The 22,656-nt window shown below is 45.1% G+C and overlaps 1 long non-coding RNA gene and 1 pseudogene across 2 annotated transcripts in view; one reads left to right on the top strand and one right to left on the bottom strand.

The window, feature by feature from the left end:
- LOC147830247 (uncharacterized) overlaps positions 1-17,787 on the bottom strand; it is a 32,039-nt gene extending 14,252 nt beyond the window's left edge. The window contains exons 1-2 of one of the 2 annotated variants that reach the window (XR_015441307.1): positions 17,676-17,787; positions 17,168-17,275 (exon numbers count right to left, since the gene is read on the bottom strand). This is a non-coding gene — a long non-coding RNA (uncharacterized LOC147830247). Of the gene's footprint in view, positions 1-17,167; positions 17,279-17,675 lie in introns of both variants that reach the window. The other variant, XR_015441306.1, reaches the window with a different exon arrangement.
- Positions 7-777, top strand: LOC101718385 (coiled-coil domain-containing protein 152-like; annotated as a pseudogene).
- Positions 17,788-22,656: the final 4,869 nt, after the last annotated feature.

Genomic DNA, 22,656 nt, shown 5'->3' on the forward strand with positions numbered 1-22,656 from the left:
TCAAGCATGGATCAAAGTAGCAAAGAATGTACATAAAAAATTAGCAGTGTGAATATTGACAAACTTATAAAGGATTTTTCACAGATAGAAAAGAAAATGATAGAAACCAGTGGAAGAATAACATACTGGAAATTCAGTTGGAAAAGAGTATCTGTTTATTAAAAGTAATGCAAACAAAGGAAGACTCAAGTAGAAAAGAATGTGCTGCTCTTCATGATATGACAAAAGGGCAACAACAGACCACTGAATATCAACACAATTTGAGAGGTGAAAATGAACAACTAAAAAGAAATGCTGATATGACAAGGGAAAAGATGAAATCTCACAAACAGGAATATAAGAATAATATTGCCAAACTTGTACATGAAATGAAAATCAAAGAGGAAGGACAAAAGATAGAAATAAGCAAACTTTATCAAGATATGCAGAAAAAAAGTTGAATTAAATGAAGAAAAGCACAAAGATCTAATAAAGAAAAAGGAGATGGAAATCTCAGAGTTAAATGCAAAGTTAATAACTCAAGAAAAAGAAAAGCAAAATGAAATAATCAAACTACAGCTGGAGTTTGATGCCAAACTAGTGAGAGTTCAGACTAAATCAAAACCATATCCAGCTGCTACTATTTCCCTGCAGAGTATCTACAGAAGGAAGCTTCAACATCTTCAAGAAGAAAACAACAAAGTGATTGCAATTCTTCATAATACCATTCACAATTTGGAGCAGCACCTTTCGATTGGCAAAGATTCTCACTTTAAACATAGACGATTTTGTGTATAACAGTAAATTCATTCATTAGTATTTACTTTTTTTTTAAAGCAATTGAAAAATTCGCTTTCATTTTCAACAGAAGCATACTGCCTAAATAGCCTAAATAATAAATGTGACAGCTTTAAAAATAAAAAAAAGATGTAGCTCAGTCAGATGATATGGTACTCTACATAGAAGACGCAAAAAACTCCACTGAAAGACTTCTAGACTTAATTGACAGATTCAGTAGAGTAGCTGGATACAAGGTAAACACTCAAAAATCAATAGCCTTCTTGTACAAAAATAACAGACTCACTGAGAGAGAAACTAGGGAAACAGTCCCTTTCACAATAGCATTCAAAAAAATGAAATGTCTAGGAATCAGTCTAACAAAGGAAGCAAAAGACCTCTACATTGAGAGCTACAACACTCTGAAAAAAGAGATTGAAGAGGATATAAGAAAATGGAAAGACATCCCTTGTTCCTGGGTAGGAAGAACCAATATAGTGAAAATGACCGTACTTCCAAAACTGCTATATAGATTCAATGCAATCCTCATTGAAATCCCAACAGTATATCTCACAAAACTAGAGAAAACAATCCAAAAATTCATCTGGAACCAGGAGAGACCTAGAATAGCAAAACCAATTCTAGGCAACAGAGACATGGCAGGGGGTATCACAATCCCCGATTTGAAAGTATACTACAAAACTACTGTGATAAAAACAGCATGATACTGGCAAATCAACAGACCTGAGGACCAGTGGAATAGATTGTAAGATGCAGAAACAACTCCAGACATGCTCAGCTACCTCATCTTTGACAAAGGAGCCAACCATCCTCACTGGAGGAAAGATAGCCTCTATAATAAATGGTGTTGAAAAAATTGGATTTCAACTTGCCAAACATTAAAACTACACCCCTATCTTTCACCATGCACTAAACGAAAATCCAAGTGAATTAAATATCTAAACATTAAAACAGAAACACTAAACTTGCTGGAAGATAAGTTAGGTAGAACTCTTGATGACATTGGCATAGGAAAAGACTTTATGAACAAATCCTCAGTAGCATGGGAACTAGCAGAAAGAATCAACAAATGGTATCTCATCTTATTAAAAATCTTCTGCATTGCAAGAGAAACCACCAACAGAGCTAAGAGACAACCTACACTGTGGAAAAAAATTTTATCAGATGTTCCTCAGACAAAGGACTACTATCTTAGAATATATAAAGAACTCAAAAAATCAGACCCCCCCAAATATAAAGACCCAATTCAAAAATGGGCATCTGAAATGAACAGACATTTCTCAGACAAAGAAGTAAAAGCAGCAAACAAACATATGAAAAAATTTTCAACATTGCTGGTCATTCAAGAGATTCAGTTGAAAACAACACTGAGATTCTACCTCACCCCAGAAAGAATGGCTACTATCAAGATATCAACCAATAACAAATGCTGGTGGGGATGTGGGGAGAAAGGAACCCTTCTCCATTGTTGGTGGGAGTGCAGACTGGTGCAACCACTGTGGAAATCAGTATGGAGGAGATACCTCAAACAACTAGGATTGGAAGTCCCATTTGACCCAGCTATTCCCCTGCTGGGGATCTTCCCAAAAGAATTAAAAGAATCATACCACAGCGATATATGTGCACCCATGTTTATAGCGGCACAGTTTGTAATAGCTAAAGCTTGGAAACACCCCAATTGCCCATCAACTGAAGACTGGATAAAGAAGATGTGGTTTTTTAATAAAATGGAGTACTAACTCAGCCATAAAGGAGAAACTAGAGACATTTATAATTTATAGCTAAGTGGATGCACATTGAGGCCATACTCTTAAGTGAAATAAATAGGAGACGTGTAAATCCTGAATAGTTACTCTGGCATGATAAACTAAAAGTGTAAATAAGGATCAAAATGTATAATTAATATTGTGAAATAGGAAGAAAAGGTCTGAAGGAATAGGGGAAATGGGAAGGGTAGGGGAAAGGAAAGAAGGGGAAAGAAAAAATAGGAGAAAAGGAAAAAAATGCAAACAAAGTCTTTGTTAATAGGAAAGGGTGGAGGAGGTGAAGGGAGGGGCCAGGAATGGGAAAAAAATAAGAACCAAGATACATCATGTACAGGTACAAGATCCAATGATGAATGTAACTATATTGTATGCCTAAAATGTACCAATAAATAAAATTAATTAAAAAAATCTCACAGACTGCAAGGGGAAGGATGGAAAATGATACTCCATACAGCTGGAGCCTGGAGTCAAGGGGAAGTAGCCATCTTATTTTCAGATACAACAGACTTCAAGCCAAAACAAATATAAGGGATAGAGATGCACTGCCTACTAGTAAAGGGAGCAATTCAATAGGAAGAGACAACAATTGTAAATATTTATATGCTGAATGTTGGTGAACCTAACCACAAAACAAAACTCACTGGATAGAAAAGGAATGACAGATACCAGTACAATCAAAATGAATTTCAATACCTTGCCCTCACAAATTGGTCAACTAGATGAAAAATCAGCAAAGAACACTCCATTGAACAAATGGATTTAACAGATAAACTACAGAGTGTTTCATCCAACAGCAACAAAATACATACTTTTTATCAGCAACACATAGAGTTTTTTCCAAAATAGACCATATCTTAGGTCATAACTGAGCTTAAATAAATATAAGAGAATTGAAGTAACCTTCTGCATGTTATCAGATCATGGTAGAATGAAACCAGAAGTCAACAGCAAAGAAACCACAGAACTTAAGGAAATTAAGGAACATACTGAATAACCAATGGATCACAGAAAAAATCTAGGGAGAAATTACAAAGTCTCTAGGTCAAATGACAATGAAAGCACAACATTCCAAAATCTGTGGAACACAGTGAAAGCAGCTCTACGAGGAAAATACACATAATAAAATAATTGAGCAATTGCAAATAAATAACCTAATGATTCATCTCAAGGTAGAAAAACAGAACAATCCAAATCCAAAACTAGTAGAAATAAAGGAATTACAAAGGCTAGAGTGGAAATTGAGTAAAATTGAGACTATAAAAACAATATAAAAGGTCAATGAATCAAAGAGTTAGTTCTTTGAAAAGGATAAACAAGATGATAAACCCTCCGCCAAATTTACCCAAATAAGAAGAGAAAAGAAAGTATACCAATGTAATTAGAAATGAAAAAGATGAAGTCACAGCTGATACCATAGAAACCCAGAGGATTATAAGAAATTATTTTGAAAATTCACTTTCCAATTGAGATACCTAGAAGAAAAGGAGAAATTCCTAGACACATGTGAATTACCAATGTTGAACCAAGGAGGTATAAAAACCTTGACTAGGCCAATAAAAGACAATGAAATAGAGACAGTAATAAAAACCCAACTAAGAAAAGCCTAGAACTTGATGGAATCACCACAAAATTCTATCAGAACTTCAGTAAAGAAAGAGCACTGATATTCCACAAATTCTTCAATGAAATTGAAAGGGAGGAAAGACTACCAAGCTCATTCCTGGAAACTGGTATTACTCTGTATAACAAGACTGGATAAGGAATTAACAGAAAGGAAAAAGGAAAGAAAGAAAGAGAGAAAGAGAGAAGAAAAGGAAAGAAGGAAACGAAGATAACTACAGGCCATTCTCCTTAAATATAGAAGCAAAAATCCTTAGTAAGATAATGGCAAACAGAATTTGACAAATCATAAAAGATCATACATCATGACCAACTTAGCTCCATCCCAGGGGTGTAAGGATGGTTCGTATGTAGATCTATAAATGTGCCATGGTAAGGACAAAAGTCAATGATCATTTCAATAGGTGCAGAAAAAGTCTTTGACAAAATCCAACAACCAATCATGATTAAAAACCTTAACAAAAATAGGTATAGAAGGGCCTTATCTCAAACTAATACAAGGGATTTATCACAAACTAACTGGCAACATCATATTCAATGTGGAAAAACTAAAAGCATTTCTTCTAAAATCAGGATGAAGGCAAGGCTGTACCTTCTCATCACTCCTGCTTAATGTAATACTCAAAAGTTTAGCCAGAGCAAGCAGGCAAAGAAAAAAATGCAATAAGTGGGATACATATAGGGAAGCAAGAAGTGAAACTATTGTATTTACAGATGACATGATCTTTTACATAAAAGACCCAAACAGCTCCACCAAAAGACTCCTAGTGCCAATAAACATATTCAGCAAAGTAGTAGGATACAAAATCAAGACACAAATATGAATAGCATTCCTGTATGCCAATAATGAACCCATCAAGAAAGAAATCAAGAAAATAATTCCATTTATAATAGCTTAGAGAAATTAAATACCTAGGAATTAACCTGACCAAGGAAGTGAAAGACCTCTGTAGTAAAAACTACCATGTTCTGAAAAAAAAGGGGGGGGATTGAAGACAACATCAAAAAATGGAAATATATCCCTTGTTCCTGGATAGGCAAGACCAATATGGTAAAATGACCATATTGCCAAAAATGACATAGAGATCCAAAGCAATCCCAATCAAAATACCATCATTCTTCACAGGACTAGACAAGAAGCCCTAAAATTCATATGAAACCAGAAGAGACCTAGAATAGCAAAAGCAATCCTGGGAAACAAGAGCAAATCAGGAGGCATCACAATTTCAGATTTTGAATTATATTGCAGAGCCACAGTGATTAACAACAGCATGGTGCTGGCACAAAAACAATGCTGATCAATGAAACAGAATTGAGGATGCAGAAAAAAATCCAGGTACCATCGCCCATCTGATCTCTCCCAAAGGGGCCAAAACATATGCTGGAAAAAAGATATCCTCTTTAATAAATGGTGCTGGGAAAACTAGTGTCATGGTTCGGGTCAATAATGGCCCCCAAAGGCCTCATATGCTCAGAGGCAGGGCTTTTGGAAGGCGACTGAATCTGGGGACCATATAGGTGATTTGCTGTCAGGGGGCAGGGCCTGGTCAGAGGAGACAGGTCCCTGGGCACATGACCTAAAAGGGTGATCCCTTCCCAGGCTCCACTCTTCTTTTTCAACTTCCTGGTGGCCATGATGTGAGTGGCTTTTCCTCCATTATGCCCCACTGCCATGCTATTTTCTGGCAAACTATAAACTGTAACCACAAGCCAAATAAATCTCTCCTCCTTTAAGTTACATGTATCGAGTATTTTATCCCAGTGATGAGAAAATTGACCAAGACAACTGGTTATCCACATGCAGAAGAATAAATTAAGATCTCTCTCACCCTACCCTAAAATCAAATCAAAATAGATCAAAGATTTATAAATAGAAAAGAAAAATACTGAATCTGCTAGAAAAAAAAAACTAGTAGGGCCAGGGATTTAGCTCAGTGGAGCCTCTGCCTGCCTCACAAGCACAAGGTCCTGAGTTCAATCCCCAGTACCAGAAAAAAAAAAAAAAAAAAGAAAGAAAAGAATAAAAACTAGGAAAAATCTTGAAAACATAGGGATTTTCAAAGACTTCACAACAGAACCCCAACAGCACAAGAAATAGCACCAACAATCAATAAATGGGATTATGTCTAATTTAAATACTTCTGTACAATAAAGGAAACAACCAACAGAGTGAAGAGACAGCCTACATGCTGGGAAAAATATTTTGTCAGCTACTTCTGAGACAGAGGACTAATATTTAGAAGATATACAGAACTCCAAAAAACTCAAATGGCCAAAAATAAAAGACCCAGTTAAAAAATGGGCAACTGAAATGAACAGACACTTCTCAGAAGAAGTGCAAATGGCCAATGGATATATGAATAAGTACTCAGCTACTTTTCTCATTGCTGAGACCAAATACCCAACACCCACAAGTTAAGGGAGAAAAGGCTTTAGAAGGTTTAGCTCACAGTTTGTAGAGGTTTTAGTTCACAGTTGGCTGGCTCCAAGGCAGGCATGGCAAAAAGGACATCACAGAGGAGAAATACTCCACAGCAGGCAGTTGAAAGCACATTAGCCCTCTTTCTATACCTTGTATTTTATGCAAGCCACCCATCCTAGGGCAGGTATAGCACTCACACCCTTAATCCTAGCCAGAACTATGCCAACTAATCTGTGCACCAATTTAGTAATCATACAGTCTTGATCCCAGCATCACACACTCTAGATCCAACCCAACCATCTCTGAAACCCACCCCTGTGACTGCATGAGGCTTTGGGGGGACATCTAGACACAGCCATAGCAACCACTGAAAACTACAAATCAGAACAATACTGAGATTCCACCTTAACGCCCAAAGAATGGCCATCATCACAAATTCAAAAGCAACAAATACTAGTGAAGATTTTTGAGAAAAATAATACTTCTCCATTGTGGTTGAAAATGTAAGCTAGTACAACCGCTATGGAGATCAGTACATTCTTCAGAAAACTAAAACTATTTTATCTTTTCCCTTCTTTCCTTTCCCCTACTCCTATGGACCTCTTCTTCCTATTTCACATTATCAATTATACATTTTGAACCTTATTTACACTTTTAATTTTTCACATCAGAGAAACTATTCGCTATTTACACGTGTGTCCTATTTATTTCACTTAAGAGTATGGGCTCAATGTGCATCCATTTAGCTATGAGAAAAAGAAAAAAATGGAAACAAAGTCTTTGTAAATAGGGAAGGGTGGAGGGGGTGAAGGGAGGGCAGGGGAATGGGGAAAAAATAAGAACCAAGATACATCATGGTACAAGACCCCAATGATGTATGTAACTATATTGTATACCTAAAATGTACCAATAAATTTAATGGAAAAAAAATAAAAACAGAGATTCCATTTGACTCAGCTGTATTTATTCTGGGTATCTTTCTGAAAGAATTAAATAATTATGACACAATGATTCATGTACATCCGTGTTTGTAGCACACATCTCATAATAGCTAAATCTTAGAAGCAGCCAAATGCCTACCAATAAATGAATGTATAAAGAAAAAATTATATATACATAATTATGTATATATATAATTATATATGTATCAGCCATAAAAAAGGTTAAATTTGAGTCATTCATAGGAAAATGTATGCACCTTGGGACTGTAATGCTAAGTGAAACAAATCAGATATAGATTAAATACCACATGATTTCTTTTATATGAGAAATCCGAAGTATAAAGAATTTAGGAACAAAATAAAAAATGGGTGCTAGGAAACAGAGAGGTTGATGCTGCAGAGATGGGAAGAGAATCTTCGGACAGGAGAAATAGAGATCAAGATTGGTAAGTGTATGTTCCGATTCCCTATGGTGAATGTATTTAGTATGTATCATAAACATACTCTAATAAGAAGAGAAAAGTTAAAACTGTACTATGAGCACTACCCCTTGGTCCACAGGCAGGACACCATGCCTCCCATGTTTACTGCACATCGTGATGGCAATGAGAGGCAGCACTGAATGGTTGACCTACACCCTTAGGTTTGTGTAAATGTACACTATGATCTTCCCACAGTGAGATCACCTAAGAACACATCTCTCCTGCATATCCCTGTCCTTAAGCACATATAGGAAAAACATCAAGAAGCTTTTCTTTTTTGCTACATATTCCAATGTTGATCAGCACCTGTGAGTGAGCACTCACTCACTCTACTTGGTGAAGCAGGAAAGTCTGTGGGCTTACATATGCTTCTGACTGTTCTTCTCCGCCACTTGGTCATCAGTGCACTCTTTACTACTAATGTTGCCAACACCAAGTTTGATAGAACTTTTCCTCTGTTTCAGAGCCATGTTCTCACATTTGTTTTGAATTACTTCGAGACTGCGGTGGACTCGGTGTTCACCATGGGCCTGTTTCTGGCAGCCCCTGTGCCTCGATGTCTGGAATGTTGACAGTTGCTTTACTGAAGCCCTGGGGTAAACGATCCGTGAGGAACACAGAATGTTCCACATGCCGGAGTGGAGCCAGGGAGGGGTGTCAAGCCTTGGGTTGGGTTCCCCTAGAATGGGAGTCTCCCAGGGACCTGAGAAGGCAGTTTATTTGGGAAATGATCTAGGAAGAACTCGGACTGGGAAAGGGAGGCAGGAAAGGAGGAGACGCATAGATGCTGGGGGCACACAGGATGGGTTTCCACTGGGGCTGTGTCCCCAGGCTTGTCTGGGAGGCTGTTGGGAGTCACTCAGCACGGCTGACAGGAGAAGGAGCTGGACCTGGGTCCCCCAGCCCAGGCCTGCCTGGGCTGCTCCCTGAGCCACGTCCTGCTGCAACTGCAGCTCCTGCTCAGGCAGATGTTCATGTGCTCTGAGAAGCAAGCAATCGGCCACCAAGGGGAGACGGTTGGGACACTGGCAGCATCAGCTGCAGGCAGGGTGTGAAGGCTTTCCCACGACACTGCTACCAGTGGGTGGAAAACAAGTGAGCCCTGACAGGAGGACCTCATGCTGTTCCAACTCCAGGCCAGCCCCTCCACTTCTGTTCGTCATGGGCCATGGGAAGAGAAACTCTGGCCTACTAGGCTCAGAGTCCCTCCTTGTCACCAGCTGATGGTGTCCTGGGAGGAGTCCATTTTCAGCCTGACTGAGGGGCCACAAAGCCTGCTGCCACCTCAACTGGGTCCTGCCTGTGCCATTCCAGCCGGCTGGGACTCGGCTTCCCGTCAGTGCTTGTGGGTCTGACCAGTGCTCTTCCCTATTTATGGAGCTATTTTTGTCTATTATGCAAAGTCTGGAAAATGCAAAAATGTGAATAAGAAGAAATAAATTGCACCTGAAATCTCGTCTGCCAATGAAACAAAATAGTATATCTTTCCTATTATTTTCATTGCACATTTTTACATGATTGAAGTCATGGTTTTTAAATACAGTTTTCTATTCTATTTCTATTTCTACCTTATGTACCTTGAGCACTTTTTTGCTATATACATATCATAAACATAATTTTATGATGGCCTATCACTCTCACATGTGATGTATCTTTTTATCACAACTAGGCTGGGCACCAAAGTTGTATCCAATGTTTGTCGTTATTACAAACTCCCTCATGGCTATTCCTGTCCCCAAAGCTACTTTGGCATTTCAGACTGCTTCCTTAGGTTTTGCCCTTTGTATTGACCAAGAAATTAGAACAATGCAATAAAGCACATAACGAACTGGGAATATGGCCAAGTTGCAAAGAAGCCAGCATTGGAGGACAATGACTGCCAGAAAACTTTCTAAGAGGAGGGGACATTGCACTGGTCTACAGTAGGGGATTTGTTTGCCATTAAAAGTATTAGTGACAGGGACAATCTGTGGGAAAAGGGAAAATGTCTGTGTTTATTGACAATTTCATGTATTCTGTCACAAATAATGGCAAAACAAGGGTTTTTGTTGTGTTGTTTTTTTGTAGTGCTGGAGATTGAACCCAGAGCTTTGTGCATGCTGGGCAAGTGTTCTGCCACTAAACTACATCCCCAGCCTTGGGAAAAGAGTTTAAAGGTGACTTATGGCTCTGAATATCCCTCCTTCTTGGTAGCAGAGCCCTATTTTTAAATGGACACACTGCTGAGCAGCTAAGGAACTACATTCTCAGCATCCCTTGTGTCCACTGTGACCACGTGACTCTGTGTCAGGTATCGGGAAGGGAGCAGAAGGGTCTCACAGGATGTAATAGAGTTTGTTACAGTGGCCCCATGATCCTCGCCTGGGACAGGTCGTGTCTCTGTGATGAAGTCAGCAATGGGATGGTGAGCCCTGTCTATAAGAAGGTTCCTTCTCTCTTTCCTACTCACTTACAGGAGTAAGTCACCTGCTGAGGAAGGCCCACTTGGCAGGAAAGTGTCACAGCCTCCAGCAGCTGAAGGCAGCTTCCAGTCAACTGCCAACAGGAAATGGAAGGCTTTTTCTACTCCAGCCACTGGAGTGGGATTCTCTCAAAAGCTATGTGAGTGTGGCATTGTGTTCTTCCCCAGCCAAGCCTCCAATGAGACCACAGCCCAGTGCTACTTGGTGCTCAGCCTCGTGAAACCCTAAACCACAGAACCCAGCTAAGCTCTGCTAGACTCTGGCCCCAAAATTGGTACAATAGCTGCATGTTGTTCTAAGCTGCTAGGTTTGTAGTAATTTATTACATAGCAATAAAATCATGCCCAGAACTTCTAAAAGATTCCCTTAAAGGTCACTCTGCTGGTGACCTAGAATGTGGATGTGGTTTTGGCTGGAGCTGTTGCAGCCATCTTGGGCCGTGAGACTTTGAGAATGGATGCTATGTGCAAATGATGGAGCACAGAAAATGGAGCCCTGGGCTCCTGATGAAGCTGCTGCACTGCTGCCAGCCCAGGTGACCTGTCCTGGGCCTCTCTTAGATGAGATAGAAGTAGTTTCCTTTCTATCTGGGCCACAGCCACTTAGAGTTTTCTGTCCTGCACAGCAAGACCCAAAGCTAACTGTGGCAGAAGTAAGGTTTATAAAACCCAGGCTGGGAACTGACTGACCTGAGCCTGAATCCTGGTCTGCTATTTCCCAATGGGGTGAGTGAAGATCTCCTTTAGTCCCCAGAATCTGAGTCCACTTCACCTACACAGTAGATACAATCGTAGTCCCTATTTCCCAGGGATGTGGTGAGAATGTGAAGAAATACAAGGAAAGAGCTTATGTTTCAGCAGCACCTAGCCCAATATGAGTGTTTGATGAACATGAACTGTTAATATTCTCACCAATATTGCTCACTCAAAATCCATGCAGCCAGGCATGGTGGTGCACACCTGTAATCCCAGCACTCACAAGTTGGAGTCTAGTTTAAGAACTTTAACAATTTAGCAAGGCACTGTCTCAAACAAATAAGTAAACAAAAGAGCTGGAAATGCAGTTCAGTCCAAAGGTCCTACTTTTAATCCCCAGTACTGCAAAAACAAACAAACAAGCAAATAAATAAAATAGATGGAAAACCAGCTAAATCCAGGGATCGCACTGAGTGTCAGAGAAATGGCAATTCTCTGTTCTCAAAGAACCACAAGATTAAACGAAAGGTTGGGGTGCAAACAAATGCCTCAGTCTGGTAGCTACAGCACGAGGCTGGAGATGTAGACTCCAAAGACATCGAAGAGTCCAAGTCGCTAACCCTCAAGACAGAGAGAGTGAAAGAAGGCTATGGGATGTGTTAAGCTCCCAGTGAAAAGACACAGAGTGGCCGAATGAACTAAAACAAAAACAAAAAAGAAGAAAGAAGTGAAAGAAAGGGAAAGGAAGCAAAGGGAAGGGAAGAGAAGGGAAGAAAAAAAAGAAGAAGAAGAAACAGGATTCACCAATATGCTGCCAAGTGACTCACTTTAGAAACAAAGACACAAAGGGTGACCGTGAAAGGACAGAAAAAGATATTCCATGCAAATGGTACCCAAAGACAGCACAGTGGTTGTGCTAAAATCAGGCAAAGTGAGCTTTAAGTTCAAGCTGTCACAAGAGACAAGGAAGACATTATGTAATGACAAATGGATTGATTTACCGGAGACTATAACAAAACATATATCCACCAAACACCAGAGCTCCTGAATGTACCAAGCCAACATTGACAGAAATGAAGGGAGAACTGTCCAGGACCATAGTAGGGTGAGAGATTTCAAAGAAGGCTTTTGGAAGGACTAAAATTTGAGCCAAGTCTCAAAAACTAAAAAAGAGTTTCTATGCTGAAAGACTGAGATATTAATCACAATATCATATAACATATGTACAAGGTCCCATTCTAATTCTTTCCATAAAAATCACAAAAACTTCCCACTGCTCTTCAGCCAGGGGTATATTTTTCCTACCAGACTACGGAGAAATTGAAGGCCCTGAGAGATTAAATCATATGCCCAAGGCCACACCCCTAGAAGGTGGAACAGTGGAGATTATGACCCAGCTAACTCATCCCTGGAGCTACTTCTCAGTGTCACCTCAAGGCCTGGTGTGGCAGGCAGAGAGCAGAAGGCCAGGCCAGGGGCCTCCAAGGTGGGTGGGGAGCTAGAGATGCTCCACATCACTGGAATAAGGGTGCTGGGGGTCCTTGGAGGAAAGTGCCAGGCCAGAGCAGGTAGGGCATGGTCAGCCATGCCTACAGGCTGGCCTAGAGCCTGAGGTTGCTAAGAGACAGCCTTCACGGGGAGGGGACAGTCAGATCCCCCCGCTTTAGAAGGGAGGAAACTTCCGAGGCCAAGGGAGAAAGGCACAGGTAAGAAATGAAGATGGTGGTGGAGAAATGGAGGGGAACGTGACTTCCAGAGACAAACTCCTCAGTCCAAACAACAGACACTTGAATGTGTGACTCTGTAGTCAGCCATTCTGTGCGCCGCAGGGTGGAAAGTCAACACTGAGAGGTCCTGGCCTTCTACAGCTGTCATCCCAGGACATACAACCCAGTCTTTGCCACAGCCAGGGCCAGCCAGAACAGGAGTGGCTTGCTAAAGGTCCAGATGTGGCTAGCACTGGGCCTTGAACTCTGATGCATGGTTTTTCCTCTGGACCATCCCAATAGCTTTTAGTAAATGTAATGTGCTACAGGTGTAGAAGAAAGCAGTTGCTTAGCTCAGGAGAGGAAGGCAGGGAATTAAAAGCTCATTGGGTACACACCCTGGGACGGACCTGTGGCTCTTGCCAGGTGCTGGGGACCTGAGTGATGGACATGGCCTTGACCTCCATGAGCGTGCAGCCCCAAAGAGATCCTGAGATAAACTGAGAGCTCGAGGCTCTGGTCTTCAGCACCAGGACCAGGGCATGCATGGAAATGGGGGTAGTAATGACACCAGTCCCAGGAGGTGGGTTATGTGTGACTCCGCTGTCTTCCAACCCTGAAGCCATAGCAGGAACAGCTCCATGGTCACACTGCAGACCCTGCTTGCTTTTCTCCTGTGATTTTTCTCTAACACCTTCCTTAAGGCCCCTCAAGTACCCTGTTTGTTTGCATTTGCTACATCCAGCATCAGTCTTCCTTTCAGTGCTTGCAACAGTTCCAAACAATTGACCATGTGCACGCGCTTCAGCCATTACGCGTCGGAACTGCAGCTCGAATGGGAAACAGACCGCCAAAGGAGTACCTGCTCTGCAGTGAAATCACTGCATGGGGCGGTGCACACACTCAGCTGGGGAAGCCTGGGCAAGCCAGCCCCGAGGCAGGGCAGGGACAGCACAAATCTTCAGGAAGTTGTCAGAGGGGATGAGAAGGCTGGGGTGGGAGCTCGAAGACTGCAACACTGGGTCCCCTTCCCACTTGCTGCTCTAAGAGCTACCACCCACTGCTGTAGTCAGGGTTTGCAAGGGAATGGATTTAACACAAGATTCATAATTTATAGGATTATTTTATAATATTCACCCAAAAAGTCAAGTGCAGAGGAGTGCAAGAGATCTCTCCATGCGCTGGAGACCCAAAGAATCCAGCCAAGGGCCTGGATCCCATGGGAACGCCCCCCACGAGTCCAGCTGAAGGCCTAGAGCCCATGGCCATGTCTCATGCTAGTTTATATCAAGGATCTGCACCAGAAAGGCCCAGGGGTTAGTGGTGGAAGCTAGAAAGTCTGTGCTGTCAGGGTGAAGGGTCTGTGTCACCAGGCTGAGGCATCTGCACTGGAGCCAGGAAGCAATGCTCAAGGTGAAGACCAGAGCTGCCCTGATGAGGACAGCGGCCATTGCCAGCGACAGCAAGGCCCTGAGCTCCTCCCATGTGGAGAACAGCTGAGTTCCCTTCAGAAAAACCAGCTGGCCCAAGCTTCTCCAGGAAAATCAACAGAATACAATCTTCCCCTCCAGTTCTCCTCTTATGCCTTTGGCAACAGTTCTCAGGTGGGTCTTCCATGCCCAGAAACACGATGACTCAGTTCAGCTGGGCGTTCCAAGTTAAGGGGCTTAAAACAACACAAACGTATTTCCTTACACTTCTGCAGAGCTGAGGTCTCTAATCCAGGCACCTGCAGACTTCCCTTCCTTCTAGGGGCTCCCAAGGAGACCCAGTCATTGCTTCTTCCACCTGGGGGGCTTCCTTCCTGGGCCAGCACTCCCACATCAGGTAATCATCTCTTTCCCTGCCTCCTGCCTCTCTCTACCTGCTCTGTCTGACACTGTGGCTGCCTCCCTCTCATCGGAGCCCTTGGGGTAACATCAGGTCTCAGGACGGTGTGGGGTCACCTCCCCATTTGCTGTCGGGATGCACCTCCTTCCCCCTGCTTAAAGAAGTGCATGCTGAAATCCAGTCCCCAGTGTGGCAGCATCAAGAGGGGGCCTCTTGGAGGTCACAAGACCCCTGGCTTTGTGGATGGGGTCAGTGCCCTGGTAAAAGAGCCCGAGGGAGCCTTTTTGTTCCTTCTGCTATGTGAAGACACCGAGAGAAGGTGACTTCTATGAACTCAACAAGAGGCCCTCACCAGACATGAAATCTGCCAGTGCCTTGATCTTGGACTTCCCAGCCTTCAAAACTGGAAGCGATAAATTAGTGCTGAACATAAATTACAGAATCTGAATTATTTTATTATAGCACCCCGGAGGGGCTAATATACCATCTCACAGTCTTCAATTTTATCACATCTTCAGAGTTCTTTTTTTCCATATAGAGTAACATGTTCACAGGTTCTTGGGGTTAGGAATATGGATATTTGAGGGGGACTACATTCAGCTGACCTCAAGGTCAATCACTAGAAACATAAGCTCTATCCATCCTTCCATTTCAGGTCACTCTGCTGGAGACTCAAAGTCAGACACACTGGGCCAAGGGCCTGCCTCTGCCCTGCGGCTGCCCTGCCTGAGGTCCCACCACACCTGTCCCCCATGAGGGAGGATAACTGAGCAACGGTGGAGGCATGCTCGGAATGGATTCAGAAGAGCCAACACACAGGTTTACCCCTTCACCTAGAGAAGAGGAAGCTAACATGTAGGGAGAACACTGCAGCTGTCTGGAAATGAGGGAAGGCCACATGGACCCCAGGATGCAACTGCTGCATGACTCTCTAGAGGTCTCTGGACACCTCCAGGAAAGGAACTGATGTCTCACAGGAGCAGCATTTTGCCCAAGACCACCAGTAAGGTTAGAGCCGAGCAGCTCTAGAGAAGAAAAGAAACTTCTAGATGCCCACCGAAGAGAGTGACGGCCAAGGTCTGCTGGGAGAAGACAGCACTGCTGCAGGTAAGGGAGGCCAGTCCAGCAGTTACCACCACCCTGGCACTCTGCAGCCCTCAGCTCTGTGCCGAGGACTGTGCCACCCGCCTGTAGGACTAACCAGGCATTCTTAAACACAAGCCAGGAGCTTCATGATTGGATCCCTTCTACACATAAGGAAACTGAGGGACAGGCAAGTGAAAGACCTCACCTAAGAGCGCCCACCCAGGAGGTGGCCACACACAAGAACCCAGGTCTGAAAGATGTGAAAAATCTGTGCAAAAACTAAAGCAATTGGAGGCGACTGTTTTGTTCTCTATTTTGTTTTCCATGAAATTCAAGGCTGGGTGGGTAAAGAAAGGAATGTGATAAAATTGCTCCAGCCTGGAGCTTTTCCCAGAGCCCCGAGGCAGAGAACCAAATTGTGCAGACACACCCTCACCGGCCTGGGAGCTCTGTTACGCTGCCCTGCCACCGCCCGCTTCCTGTTGGCACCTCTCAAATTTGAAGTGGGGCAAAGGGAACCAGCTCTCAGGGAAGGGCCACGGGGCTCCTGTCTCTGGGCCTTGTGCGAACCTGAGCACAGAGCTTAAGGAACCTACTTGGGGTCACACAGGGGGAAAAGGGGATCCCAGAATATAAAGTCACTTCTGCCAGGCAACAGAGCCCCATAGCCGTGATCGCAAACCTTTTAGAAACCAAGTGCCCAAACTGCAACCCAAAACCCACTTACTGCAAAGTGCCAACTCTGCAATTAAACCTGAATACTGAGATTTTAGTTTAGAAAAAATTGTTCCTGACGGTGCCCGCCTTTGCCTCAGCTGCTGAACCATCCCAGATAGCAATGCTCAGAACAGAAACGACCTTGAGATCCAGGGTCAGGAGCCGAGGCCTGGCCCGAGGAGCTGGAGGAAGGCACCCTCATTCCACCCTGGCCCCAGAGAACCTCTCCTCTCTTCTCCAGCGTGTGGAGGCCTCAAGTTCCAAACAAGCTCTTCCTGCACAGAATCAACAGCAAGAACTCGGCCCCCGGAGACCTCGGCTTGTGAGCAAAACAAGTCTATATAACATGTTGTTTTTATTGTTTTGTTCCCAAACCGCCAAAACGAAGTTCAGCTGGCAGCCTCAGCTTCTCCACTGTAAAATGAGATGGATCCGACCTGGAGGCTCCCTGGAGCTGCTGCTGGCTGGGAACAGCAGGACACCTGGAGGGTGTTCAGCGCTCCAGCTTGGTCTCTGCCATTCCCTTGCAAGTCAGAAAAGCTTGTGCCCTGACTCCAGCAGCTATGTGTGTTTGGAATAGTGCCCAAGGAAGCCTGTGCCTCTGCCCGGGGCTCTGATTTCCTCAGTGCCCCCTTGTAACCCAGCCCGAAGGGTTCAACGCACCTCTGTGGAAAGAAATTCTATTCCAGGAAGGAGGCAGCTGTGCTCCTCTGAGGGATGGTTGCAAGGTGAAGGGCAGTCCTCGGGCGGGCAGCACTGGTCAGCTTTTCCCTGCTGGGACAAAATAGACAACTTAAAGGAGAAGCAGTTTATTGTCTCGCAGTTTCAGGGGTTCAGTCTTTGTTTGGCTGGCTCCAAGGCAGAAACATCATGACAGAAGGGCGTGGGGGAGGAAAGCTGCTCATCTCATGGTAGGCAGGAGGCAGAGTAGTGAGAAAGCCAAAGTCGTGGTGGGGAGACCCCCCAAGAGCACATCCCAGAGACCCATCAGAGGACGGATCCACTGGCCAGGTTAGCACCCTCACGATCCCGTCACCTGCTGAAAGCCCCACCTCTGAGCCCATGAGATCAGAGCATAGCACGGACTCTTCTGCTCTGGTGGAGCCCGGTGTCTCCCTGCTGGGGTCTCCCTTCCACTCTCACACCATCCATGTCACCCAGCTACACAGACCTCCTTTCAGTTTCTCAAGCCAGCCGACTCCTGCCCACCTCCACGTCCTCTCCCAGGACCAGGATGATCCCACACCCAAGCCCCAGGCTCAGCCCCTTTCAGCGCCTTCCCACCTGACCTGGGCTAATAACTGGGCCTCAGTCTCCTCCTCTGTCCACGAGGACAAGCAGCTGCACCTGAGCTACCCCGCTCCCACTGGAGCCCCCCACTAGCCAAGGTGCCAGCCCCTTGAAGCCAGCTGTGCTCACTGAGGGGTGCAGGCCCTGTGAGGTGCTGTCAGTCGAGGTGCTCAGGCCCCAGCCTGGGAGGAGGCACACGTGCCGAGGCAGCCAGGTGAGCCACAGTCAAACAACTCAGACTCTGAAGACGCTGCGTGGGAGTCTGGGGGGAATGGCGCCCCTCCCCTGGAGCCACCCCGAAACTTATTAGATGAGCCCTCTTTGCAGGTTTAATTAGGGACCCCAAGACCATAGTCTGGGCCCCTGTGGAAGACTGTGGAGGGACATCGAGGTGCAGAAAGGGAAGGTCCTACAGAGGTGGAGGCAGAAGTTGGGGCCAAGGGCCTGCACCATCAGGTACGCAGAACACGGAGGAGGAGCCAGCCTTGTTCCCTTCTTGAGTTTAGACTTCCGGTCCCCAGACAGGAAAGGGAATGTATCTCTGTCACTTTACATCTGCACCACTGGGTTGTGTGACCTTCTACAGCTGCACCATTCAACCAAAATGGGCTGGCTGCTCCTCAGGGGATGCTCTTACTGAGACATGACAGAATGCTGTGAGAGGCAGGAAAACTGAAGGTCAGGCATTGCCCACCCCTGCCCGTGTCCCAGGGGCTCGTTCTGGCTGTTTCCACTTTGCATGGTGCCCCTGAGAAGCCAAGGGGAAAGGCAGGGTGTGTGCAGTGCTTGTTGGTGGTCTGTGTGTAACATGTGGGCTGTGTGTGCACACGTGGCATATGGTATGTGTATGCGGTGTCATGTGTACATGATGTGTATGTGTGTGTGGTATGTAAATGCTTTGGGAAGTGTGCTGTGGAGTGGCATGTGTGTGGTTTATATTAGTGTGTGTGTACCGTGTGGTATGTAAGGGGTGCAGTGTGTGTACGGGAAGTAGTGTGGTGTGGAGTGTATGGGAGTGTACGGTGTGATCTGATGCCCAGTATGGTGTGGCGTGTGTGTTGTGGTGTGTGCATGTGGCTAATGAGTGTGTTGCGGTGTGTGGCATGGTGTGTGAGTGGGCAGAGCTGAGGAAAGTGGAATAGGAAGGAGTCCCCCAGCCCAGTCCCTTCTGCTGCCCCCACCTCTCCCTGGCCCGTCCCCCCACTGTCCAGCACACAGAGCACTGGCCCATGAGCCTGGAGATTCTCTCTAAACAGAGCCCGGGGTGGTGGAGGGGGAGCCTCCTAGGCCCTCCCAGGCTGAGCCCTGGCATGTAACCCTCTAGGCAGCAGACCACACCTGCTGGAAGCCTTGGGACAGAAGGGACGGGAATGAGACCAGACAGAGGTCTGGCTGTGCCTGGGCCTCTTCTGAGGATACCTGTGTTCCTCCAGCCAGCCTGCACATCCTACCCTGCCCAGGCCTGGTGTGTGCAGGTGGACATCTGGTCACACATGCCCCAGTGCCCCCTGACCAGCCCCTGCTGGCCCAGGGCCTTGGCAGAGCAGGAGAGGAGCGCCTGTTGTACCATGTTATAAATCCTAGGGCGGGGGTCACGCTCCCTTTTTGTGGAGCAGCCAGGTACCTGGAGGGAGCCTCGGAGTCTCCAGAGCTTATGTCCATGAAGCAGTCATGCCACCACCTGCCCTCTCTTTGGCTTGGTAAGAAACAGACACTTCTCAAAGGGCTTGGGCCCTGTGTCTCCAGGCAGTGGCCCCTCAAGTGCCTCGAACAAGCCCAAAGTCCTCCCTGCAGGCTCAGAGGCCTTGAGGTCTGACCTCCTCTGTTCTCTTCTCCTCATTCTGGGGAGCCCTGGGTTCCTACTTCTCCCCACCACTCTGGCCTCCCCTCTTGCTCCCAGTGAGCCGGGGCTGGTCCCACCACACCTCCGGGCGCTGACACCCAGCACCTCTCTTGCTCCCACAGTGCTTACAGCCATCCTTGCACCCTTGGGGTCTTGGCTTAAAAGTTTCCTCCAGAGACTCTTGGCTTTCATCCATTGTCTCGCTTTGCTTCCTTCCTCCTCAACCCCTATCATTTGTCAACCCTCTTTGAGTTCTTTTCCTTCACAGTTTGTATCAAAATTTATACATGTAGTAATTTGTTCATTTGCTTATTTATTGCATTTTGCCCTCACAAAGGTGTGAATTTGCAAGGGTAAGGATTTTGCCTTTTCTATTCACACATTGTATGTGGTGGGCAGTGCCTGGCACAGAGTCAGGGCTTGTATCAATTAGGGTAAGATTAGTTAGCTGCAGTGACAAACATCCCCAAATCTCAGAGACTTAAAGCAGTAAAGGTTTCTGTCTTTCTCATGCTGCAAATGCAATGTAGGTGAGCCAGGGTCTGGGGCAGGGGTAGAATCTGAACATCTTAGTCACTCTGAGTTATGACTTGTATCTAGATGTCCTCCCAAAGCCCCGTGCACTCATAGGTGGACCTTTATGGAGGTGGCTGGATCTAGGGTGTGTGATAGTGGTATTAAGGTTGTGTAATAACTAAATTGGATTTAGTTCCGGGTGTGGATAATGGAAGGCCCATCCTGGCTGTGTGTGGCACCAACCAATACACTTTAGCCTAGATGGAATATAAAGGGAGATTTGCTGCTGCTGCTGCTGCTGCTCACTACTTCACTGCCTCCTGCCAGCTCTGCCATGGATTGTTTCTCCTCTGTGATGCCCCTCTGCCATGCCAGCCTGCCTTGGAGCCAACGAACTATGGACTGAAACCTCTACAAACTGTGAGCTGAAATAAACATTTAACCTTGGGTGTCAGGTATTTTGTCTCAGGAACAAAAAAACAACTAAAACACTCCAAGACTCAGGGTGTTAGAGGTGCCCATCATGACCTTGTATTCTATGGCAGAAAGAGGAAAATTAGAGAGTCACTGTGGATGCTCAAGTTTTCCCCAAAGCATCACACACAGCCCTGGAAAACCAGAAAGAAATAAAAGCAAGATATTTTCAAGCAGCCCCATGGTAAACTATAAAAATGGTCTTAATGGTCCAGGCCTCCCGCATCCACATCACTTTGTATTGTGTTTCGTAGCTCTGTCCATCCAAAGTGTAGTCTTCCCTACTCCCTGAGTCTTGTCTAGCCTTGGGGCTTGCAATGGCAAAGGCATGTGGCAGAAATGAGGCTGTGGGGCCTGAAACCCAGAGCTCAGAGGCCTTGACTCACCATTCCACTCTTCCATAAACCTCTCCTCACCCACGTGAATGAGCTTGTGCTAGTCTATGGGAGGAAGAGACAGGTGGCCCGGTCACCCCATTGCCTCTGGGCACATGGATGAGGCATGCCAGGCAGCCTCTTGCTGGCCTCATAGAAAACAGCCAGGGAGATCAGCCAAGCCTGAGAGATGATCACAGCCACTCACTCATCCACAGGCTTGTGAGCAATCAAATGCTTATGGCTCTAAGCCACTGAATTTGCCATGTCTTCCTTTAGAGCGATGGCAAGCGTTAGAAACTCTAAGAAAATATGATGCTCAGTAAACATTTTCTGAATGAATGAGGGAGAGAAAACAACTGATTCTCTCCTATGCCCTGTGTACCAAGCCCAAGCCTGGCTCTTAGGAACTGAGGAGCCCTGATTTAACATGCAAAGACCTTTGTGAGTTGATAGAAATGGAAGACATAGATTTCATTCCCACTCTGCCACTTGCTCACTGAAGTCTTAAGCTAAGACCCTTCCCCTTCATGCCTCAGTTTCCTTAGATGAAAATAGGGGTCACATTGGAAGGATTCCAGTGGCACTGCCAACCTTACAGTCCAGAATCTTCGAAGATGCTCCTGAAGGCTGAGATCTCCTAGCAAAAAGACCACTGAGTGGTACCTTGGACACACACTCAGCATCAAACACTCTAGATCCAGCCAGCTCTGAAAAACCCCACCTATGACTGTCTGAGGCTTTGGGGGGACAGCTATGTACAAACTAGAACAGATAAATAACTTGATTTTGATTTAAAAATATTATGCCAAATCCTTTGAACCTCTTTCCTTCAAAATGTAGGCCCCCATTCCCTTCTGAGTGAACATGGCTTGCCCTTGGTGATTCTAGTGGACAGAAGGTGACAGAAGGGGTAGAATTAGAGATTTCAGTGTCCTCTTCCCTCTCCTTGAAGATTTCTCATTCTGGGGAAAGCCAGCTACAGGGCATGAGGACACTCATTCAGCCCCATGAAGAGTTCCATGTGGCAAGGAGCAGAGGCTTCTGTCAGCAGCCATGTGAATGGTCCTCCCTCAAGGCACTTGGTGACTATGGTCCCAGCCACCATGGTGACTGCAACTTCTTGGAGGCCCTGAGCCAGAAGTACCAGCCAAGCCGTTCCCCAAGTCCCTGACTCCCAGAAACTGTGAGATTAACTTTTGTTGTTTTCGGCTGCATCAAAAGACAAAATTACAACAAATGGAAAGATCTAAATTGGCTTTTATTTGTGATTCTAATCCTGGGCAACCTTCACTTTAGAAGGCAAGAGTGATTATTCCCAGGAGCTGAGCAGAGGGATTGACCAAGGAAAGCAGAAGAGAGAGCAAAGAGTGGACTCCCTTCAGAGACTTCCTTAGTGAGTCAACTTAGGTAAAGTGAGGCCCTCTTGATTGATTTCTTTGAAATTCCTGTTTATTTACTTCTTTGAAAACTGGCTTATCTCCAAGTTCATTTTCATTACTATGTATAACATATACAGTAGTATGAGTGACTCCATTCTGGTTTGATTGCATGTGGTGGGGACTAATAAAAATTTTAGTCCAAAAACATGGCCTCCTATCCATTGTATTTAGCAGCTGATGAGTTTGGAGATATTTTGTTAGCAGCAGTACATA

Source organism: Heterocephalus glaber, unplaced genomic scaffold (assembly GCF_053883595.1).
Source record: "Heterocephalus glaber isolate CG9 unplaced genomic scaffold, H.glaber_assembly_v1.0 deba00000281, whole genome shotgun sequence".
NCBI classification, from domain to species: domain Eukaryota; kingdom Metazoa; phylum Chordata; class Mammalia; order Rodentia; family Bathyergidae; genus Heterocephalus; species Heterocephalus glaber.